This window comes from Taeniopygia guttata, chromosome 1 (genome assembly GCF_048771995.1).
Source record: "Taeniopygia guttata chromosome 1, bTaeGut7.mat, whole genome shotgun sequence".
Lineage (NCBI taxonomy): Eukaryota > Metazoa > Chordata > Aves > Passeriformes > Estrildidae > Taeniopygia > Taeniopygia guttata.
This window is the reverse complement of record NC_133024.1, coordinates 193,394-201,690: the sequence shown is the minus strand read 5'-3', so window position 1 is coordinate 201,690 and position 8,297 is coordinate 193,394. Positions and strand designations below refer to the sequence as shown.

General features: G+C 44.1%; 1 long non-coding RNA gene across 2 annotated transcripts; it reads left to right on the top strand.

Moving 5' to 3' along the window:
• The first annotated feature begins 2,223 nt into the window (after positions 1-2,223).
• Positions 2,224-8,137, top strand: LOC140684365 (uncharacterized). Of its 2 annotated transcripts, XR_012056587.1 has the most exons (3): positions 2,247-2,513; positions 3,866-4,897; positions 5,098-8,137. It is a non-coding gene; the product is annotated as an uncharacterized lncRNA (long non-coding RNA). The 2 variants fall into 2 exon arrangements; XR_012056586.1 differs by having other exon boundaries at positions 2,224-2,513; positions 3,866-8,137.
• Positions 8,138-8,297: the final 160 nt, after the last annotated feature.

Genomic DNA, 8,297 nt, shown 5'->3' with positions numbered 1-8,297 from the left:
AGCTTATATATTGATATAATATAATTAGTATATTAGTGGTAAGTGTTTGAAGAAGTTAGGATAACTTTTAAAAAATATTTATATATTCAGGAAATAGAGTAAAATTTTCAAACAGCATGATATGAATAGTAATTGCTATTTTTTGGTGTCGCTTCTAAAAGATAAGAGTAGAGATTGTAATGAAGTACAGAATTTTTGATGAAATTGATGATATAATACACTGTACTTTTTTTTACTTCTGAATAGGCGTTTGTTAGTGTTTTCTTTTAGTTGTTTTAATTGGAGGTGTTTTATTTTTTTAAGAAAATTGACCATATACTGTATAGTTTAGAGAAATGATTTTTAATAAAATTTAGCATAAGTTATATTAAATAACATTTAAATTTAGACTGAATGAATTTTGATAGTAAGGAATAATAAACTTAATTTTAATTGATAAAAAGAAAATGTATTTGTTTAAATGTATTGACATTTAATTTTGTTTGATTTCATTAATACTTAACATATTAAATGTTATTACTTATAAATATTGAAGGTTTTTTAAGTCTTTTGGTTTTGAAGAAATTTTAGCTTGCTGAGTTATGATTATTACTTATATCTTTACAGGGTGGTTTTACTTATTGGGAGACATGTTTCTTAGGAAAATATTTTTATTTGTGTTACATTTCAAATGGTACTAATTTGTATAGTGGGTTTTTTTTTTTTAATGCAGGATATTGATTAGATTGTTTTATAGTTTTTGTGGGCTTTGACAAATATTTATATGGTTAGGCTTTTCTATATTTGAAGTATGTTCTGATGGTTTTTGTTGTTTAGAATTTGAAGAGTATTTGGTGTTTGGAGGAAATAAAGGTGAGGGTTTTTTGGATACGGTTGAGTTGTATTTTTAATGTTAGTAAGGACTACTTTTGGTACGTTATTTTGATTTTTTGTTTGGTTATGGGGAGGGTCTCCTGTTAGATGTGCAAGCATGAGACTGGCACTAGGGCTTTTTGTCTAATGGTTGATGGGTCTCTTTATGGGGAGGAGGTGTTATTTTAAGTATAAAAGAAAGGGGCTTTTAAAAAGATTTTTACTTGGATAGGGGCAGGGTGTTTATTTGAAGCCATATAAACCTTTTAGAAATCTAAATCTAACTATAGAAATATATAAGCAATATATTAAGATATGTGAAAAAATATAAAATATAATAGGAATAAATGTAAGAAATTATAAAAATACAATTACACATCAATATACGTTATAAATCCGAATGTGAATATAAATATGAAAAATATAAAAATAAAAGAGCTTGAAATGCAGTTTAAAAGAGAAGGTTTTTGCTTTTGGTTCCTATTGGGTTAGAGGCAGGGGTTTTTTTGCTGGCGTTCTTTTCCGCGCGGGATGTTTTGGGGCATTTGCTGCAGGGCAGGTTCCGGAGGGCATCGCGCCCGTTCTTTTCTGCCGCCGGCCCCGCCCGCGGCCCCGAGGCGAGCGGCGGCCCCCGGCGGTGGCGGGCGGCAGTGCTGCCGCCCTGTGGGCAGAGGGCGGTACTGCAGCCCGCCGCCCGCGGCCGCCATCTTGGGAGTGGCTTGTCGCGGACTCGCTTGACCTTCTCGAGATGGCGCGAAAAAGAGGACGTCGGCATTCGAGGACCCGTGTCTGTTTTTTCTACACTGCCTGAATCGTCCCCAACGCCGGCGCCCCCCGACGGGATTTCCCGCGGCGGTTCCGGTGCCGTGCACAGGGGCTGTGGGGTCAGCAGCACCGCGAGCGTGCGGGTTTTTGGCGGGGGCCGACGGGCATCGGCGTAATACGCCTCTCTCCGTCCAGGTCCCCACGGGCCGCCATCTTGCGAGTCCCTGGTGGCGGGCTCGCTTGAAAAGCGCTGCCCCCATTGTGGGCAGAGGGCGGTACTGCAGCCGCCGGTGCCGGGGCGGGAGCGCGCGGCGAGCGGCGCGCGGGGCGGTGTCTGTGAGCGCAGGGCGGGGGGCGGCGGCGGCTCGGGCGGCCCGAGCCTCAAAAACAAGCTCTGGTCAGGAAACAAGCTTGGTGCTTTGCGCGCAGAAGAGGAATTTCCAGTGCGCATGCGCCTAGCGGCCATGACACTGTACGGAAAATGGAACTCTGCTGTAGGAAGGCGGCCATGATGCTGTACGGAAATTCCAGTGCGCATGCGCAGGACGGCCATGACACTGTACGGAAAATGGAACTCTGCTGTAGGAAGCCGGCCATTATGCTGTACGGAAATTCCAGTGCGCATGCGCAAAGCGGGCGTCCTGCAAAGGGAACCGCGCATGCGCACTGCGTGGGGGGGGGAGAACCTTGCCATCTGTTTTTTGGGGGTTTGGGATTTTTGGAAATTTGGTGTTTTGGGAGTTTGGGGGGTTTTGGGGATTTGGGAATTTGGGGTTTGGGATTTTGGGGATTTGGGGATTTGGGGTTCGGCTTCCCGGGATCCCGGCCCTGCTCAGCCTCTCCCGGATCCGCAGCAGCTCCGGAACCGCCTCGAAACGGAGCCGGGACCCGCCCGGGTGAGCCTGAAACCCCAAATCCCCCAAAAATCCCCCTAAACCTCAAACATCCCCCAAAAATCCCCTAAATTTCAAATTCCCAAACCCCCCCCCCCAAACCCCCCCAAAAAACACTAGACCTCAAAAAAACCCAAAACCCCAAAATCCTCCAAAAATCCCCAAAATCCCAAACCCCCAAATCCCCTACATCCCCAAAAACCCCAAATATTCCCCAAAAATCCCCTCAATTCCAAAATCCCAAACCCCAAAAATCCCCCAGATCCCAAACCCCCAAAATCCCCTAAAAATCCCCCCTGAAGTCCCCCAAATCCCCAAAACCCCCCAAATATCCCCCTCAAAAATCCCCCAAACCCCAAAATCCTCCAAAAATCCCCAAATCCCAAACCCCAAAATCCCCTAAATCCCCCCAAACCCCAAAATGCTCCAAAAATCCCCCAAAAATCCCCTAAATCCAAAATCCCAAACCCCAAAAATCCCCTAAATCCCAAAATCCTCCAAAAATCCCCCAAAAATCCCCAAAATCCCAAACCCCCAAATCCCCTGCATCCCCAAAAACCCCAAATATTCCCCAAAAATCCCCTCAATTCCAAAATCCCAAACCCCAAAAATCCCCCAGATCCCAAACCCCCAAAATCCCCTAAAAATCCCCCCTGAAGTCCCCCAAATCCCCAAAACCCCCCAAATATCCCCCCCAAAAATCCCCCAAACCCCAAAATCCTCCAAAAATCCCCAAATCCCAAACCCCAAAATCCCCTAAATCCCCCCAAACCCCAAAATGCTCCAAAAATCCCCCAAAAATCCCCTAAATCCAAAATCCCAAACCCCAAAAATCCCCTAAATCCCAAAATCCTCCAAAAATCCCCCAAAAATCCCCAAAATCCCAAACCCCCAAATCCCCTACATCCCCAAAAACCCCAAATATTCCCCAAAAATCCCCTCAATTCCAAAATCCCAAACCCCAAAAATCCCCCAGATCCCAAACCCCCAAAATCCCCTAAAAATCCCCCCTGAAGTCCCCCAAATCCCCAAAACCCCCCAAATATCCCCCCCAAAAATCCCCCAAACCCCAAAATCCTCCAAAAATCCCCAAATCCCAAACCCCAAAATCCCCTAAATCCCCCCAAACCCCAAAATGCTCCAAAAATCCCCTAAATCCAAAATCCCAAACCCCAAAAATCCCCTAAATCCAAAAATCCCCCAAAAATCCCCAAAATCCCAAACACCCAAATCCCCTAAATCCCAAAAAAACCCAAATATTCCCCAAAAATCCCCTAAATTGGGGATTTGGGAATTTTGGGATTTGGGAATTCCCGCCCCTCCCCCCTCCCTCATTCCCGTTTTTTTTTTTTCAGCTCCCGCTGGGAATTCCGGACCCCCCCGCCCAAACGGCTCCGAGCAGCTCCAGAAAATACCCAAAAAAATTCCCAAAATTCCCAGGAAATCGTGGAGAAAGCGGCGCCGGCCCGGAGGCTGCAGATCCCCGCCGGAAATCCGGGAATTCCGACAGGAAATTCAGGAATTCTGGCGGAAAATTCAGGAATTCCAGAAAGAAATTCGGGAATTCCAGTTGGAAATTCAGGAATTCCAACGGGAAATTCGGGACTCCTGGCTGGAAATGCAGGAATGGCATCAGGAAATCCGGGAATTCTGTCAGGAAATCCGGGAATTCCGGGAATCCCGGTGCGTTCCCAACTTTCCGTGGCTCAGTTTTACGGGAGCCGGAATTACCGGGACCCCCCGGAGCGGAAACGGCTCCGGGAGCTGCTGGGGCACGGAGAGATCCCGGAAAAAACCCGGAATTCCGACAGGAAATTCCGGAATCCCGGCGGGAAATCCGGGGATTCCGCCAGGAAATCCGGGAATTCCGCCAGGAAATCTGGGAATTCTGCCAGGAAGGGCAGCTCCAAAGGCAAAGGGAGCAGCGGGAATTCCCGGAATTCCAGGCTGGGGAATTCCAGGATTGAGAATTCCCAGATTTCCAATGTTGAGAACTCCCGGAATTCCAGGATGGGGAATTCCCGGATTTCCGGGATTGGGAATTCCTGCAGAATTCCAGGATGAAGAATTCCCTCATTTGCTTTGATAGACTTTCCTGCCCCTGGCACAGAGGGAGGGGCTATAAACCAAATTGTCATTACAAATCTGTCTGAAAAGGACCTAAAATTAGATGCCATGAAAATGGCTCTGGGAATCCCCAAAGTCCCAGCTACGGTAAGAATCAGACTTTGTGCCTCTGTCCTGGAAGAGCACAGCACTGCAATGCATCCTAACACATTTTGCAACCTTCTAACAGATATATTTCATCTCATGCAAGAAGACAGATGAGTAATTCCCAGGAGCTTCATGCAAAATTGGCCCTAAAGCAGATCCCAGTAGGCATCAAGGTAAGCAAAGAAATGTAGCCCTTTCCATTTTAGCCAGCTGCAGTTGACAACAGATTTCAAATTTAGACTTCAAACATTCTCATGAAGAAATTAACCCTTAGGTTGTTGTGGCTTTACTGTGATCCATGTAAAATAGCACCTTTTCCTTGTGCATTTTTTTTAACACAACACTTTTTTTTTTATTATTTTTTCCTTGCTAGGCTGGATTCTGTATGCTGCAAGGCTGTCATATCAGGATATGCTGCAAAAGAGTTTGTTGCATCTTCTTCCTGAAAAGTTGGTGGAGTTTCTCTCTATGCAGAGGGTACAACATTTATGGTCAGGACACGGTTTTCTTGCTTTGTGGTTTTCTTGCTGCTGCTGCTGCTTTTAAAGGGGTCAACACTCTTAGCTCCAGGAAACTGAAACTAAATGTGAGCAGGGACTGGAGGAAGGAAGCAGGGAGGATCCACTACAAGATTCCAAAAACTAAATAAAGCAGGATTCAACTGCCAGTGGCTGAATAGCAGCAATTTATGAGCTGTTCCTCAAAAGCCCCAGACAAGCACCAAGTCCTGTGGGAAGCTGGAGATTGACAGAAGACACCTCCAGAAGAGTCTGCTGTTGAAATTTCCTTTAAGCCTTTTTTTTTTTTTTTTTTTTTTTTTCAAGTGGATCATCCAGACCTGGCAAATGCATAAGGTCAGCCCTTGGAAGAGCAAAAAGCTCTCGCCAAGAAAACCAAACGAGTGGCTGAAATCTGTCCATTTGTCTGCCTGTCTTTTTGGCCTTGGATTACTGTGCTTTTCAAAGCTATTCTTTCATAACTTGGATAAAAAGGTAAATGTTTCATATAGCCCCGCAAGTAGTAATCATCCTGTCCATGCAAAAAAAACCTGCTGCCTGAGGCATGGGCCCCAAACCAGAGGTGTTTCTCATTTACCTACAAAGCGTCTGGCTTTAGCATGTGTAGTCAGTTTTTGTGAACATGTGAGTCCATTGCCTGCTCTAACAGAGTTAGTGACTTACTTTCAGTGGTTGTAGAGAGTTTCCCTGAAACAGCACTGTTTGTAGTCCACTGTGTGACTTAGGAGACACAATAGCCAGACAATTCTGCAAGTGTAATATAACTGTATGTGGCGTTCCCAGAAAATGCTCTGAAGTCTTCTCTCCGTTGCACCATGGTGATAAAAACCACTGCTGCTTTTCAAGCTCCACGAGGCCATGCTGTGCTGTGCTGAAAGGGATAGAAAAGCCAATTAGCTCTGAAAAGTGAAGGGCAGGCAGAGAGGGGTGCTCTGGCCTGGAATTCCCTCCCTTTGGCAGCAGCAAAGGTCAGCTGTGCAGCCAAATTTCAGTGACCACATGTGGATCCAGCTTGTGCGTGTTGCCAGCTATCTGCACAGGGAGTGGGAGAGGGTGGGGAGGAAGAATTGATTCTGGAAGGGGAAAGCCTGAGTTAAAGGGAAAAGTGGAGTGAAATGTGACAGCTGGGATTCCCAGAAGATAGTTTGATGGATGCTGGCCATCCAGCTTCCCTAGAACTCTTTATCAGTAACACCCTCTATATCTCCCTGAGTGACTTTTAGCCTGTCTGGCAGTTTTCAGCACCAGTGTGTGAGCGAAAAGAGGTGGAAGGCAGTTCTCTCTGATTTGGCAGCTCTGGGACTTTGTGCTGCTGGCTGAGGGTCTGGATTCCTCAGGAACTTCCTGGCTACCTGTGGCTCCCACAGGCTTGTAGGACTGGGCTTAGAGAAACCCTGAGCTGCCCGATGTCTGCTCTTGCTGCAGCTCTTCTGAATAGTCCTGGGTGTGGATGTGAGCCTGCAGTCCTTGGGAGGCAGAATTCACTCCACAATCCCAAGGGACTTGCTCTATCTGTCAGTGCAGGCCAGCTGTGGGAATCCTCCAAGTCCCTTTATCCTGTTCTGTGTGTCAAGGCCCTGTGGCTGACCACGAGTGCCCCGAGCTGCCATGGACCCTTCTTGCAAGGGCAATTGTTTTCAGAGTCAGCGTAGGTGCTGGCTACCTTTGGAAAAGTGTGAATACCCCGGGGAAATCCATGGGGCAGACACCTTGGGCCATACTGTGTGCTGGCACCATCAGCAGGCATGATACAGACAGAGGTGCTTTGCTTTTGGTGTGAAACTTTGGTAATGGTGAGACTTCTTGGTTAGGTCAGAAGGTTTTAGAGGGAAATGTCCACTCACGTGATCAAAAGAGAAGATCCTGGCATGGTTAAAAATGGGAAACAGTGAGCTTGTAGGTTTAGGTGATCTGCTTGTGGTCATTCTTCAGACTTTTAATATTCATGCAGAAGTTTGGCAGAAACAGGAAACTTATGTGTAGACCAAAATCAGTTCAGCTTCTACAGTAAATGGTATTAACTGGTGTTATGTAGCTTTGACCCTTTGGAGAGATCTAAATCTGGCCTTTCCCAAGTTCTGATGGAGTAAAATAACTGTTTCCCAGTCTTTTATTTGCAGATGCTCTAAATATTGTTGCTGGGGATCTATATAAAAAATTCAAAGGTAAGTAAAAATAAGTATTAGCAGTATGTGTGAAATATAATATAAATAATAATTTGTCTATCTTGCTACCTTTATATATATATATATATATATATATATATGATATATATATATATATATGATATATATTTCTAAATACGTCACTATAAAGTAGAAATGCAAATGTGACTATAATGATGAAAACAATATATAAATATTCAAGTATCGTTTAAAGAAGGGGCTTTTTTTTTGCTTTTTATTTGGTTAGAGGCAGGGTTTTAATGGAAGAAAAATGAATATACCTTTTATTTTGATATCATTCTAAATATAGAAATATATATTCAATGTATGCAGAGATTTTTCTATTCTATCTCTTCTGAATATTTATTTTCATTTCTATTTTATACTTTCATATAACACCATACATCAATCTACATTTTAAACGTAAATTTGAATATAAATGCGAAATATAGAGATAAATTTAAACGCAGTTTAAAAGAAAAGGGGTTTTTAAAAGATTTTTACTTGGATAGAGGCAGGGGTTTATTTTAAGCAATAGAAACCTTTTAGAAATAGAAATCTATCTATAGAAATATGTAAGCAATGTATTAAGCAATGCATAAAAATATAAATTGTAATAAAGGAATAAATGTGAGAAATTATAAAAATACAATTACACATCAATATACGTTATAAATCCGAATGTGAATATAAATATGAAAAATATAAAAATAAAAGAGCTTGAAATGCAGTTTAAAAGAGAAGGTTTTTGCTTTTGGTTCCTGTTGGGTTAGAGGCAGGGGGTTTTTTTGCTGGCGTTCTTTTCCGCGCGGGATGTTTTGGGGCATTTGCTGCAGGGCAGGTTCCGGAGGGCATCGCGCCCGTTCTTTTCTGCCGCCGGCCCCGCCCGC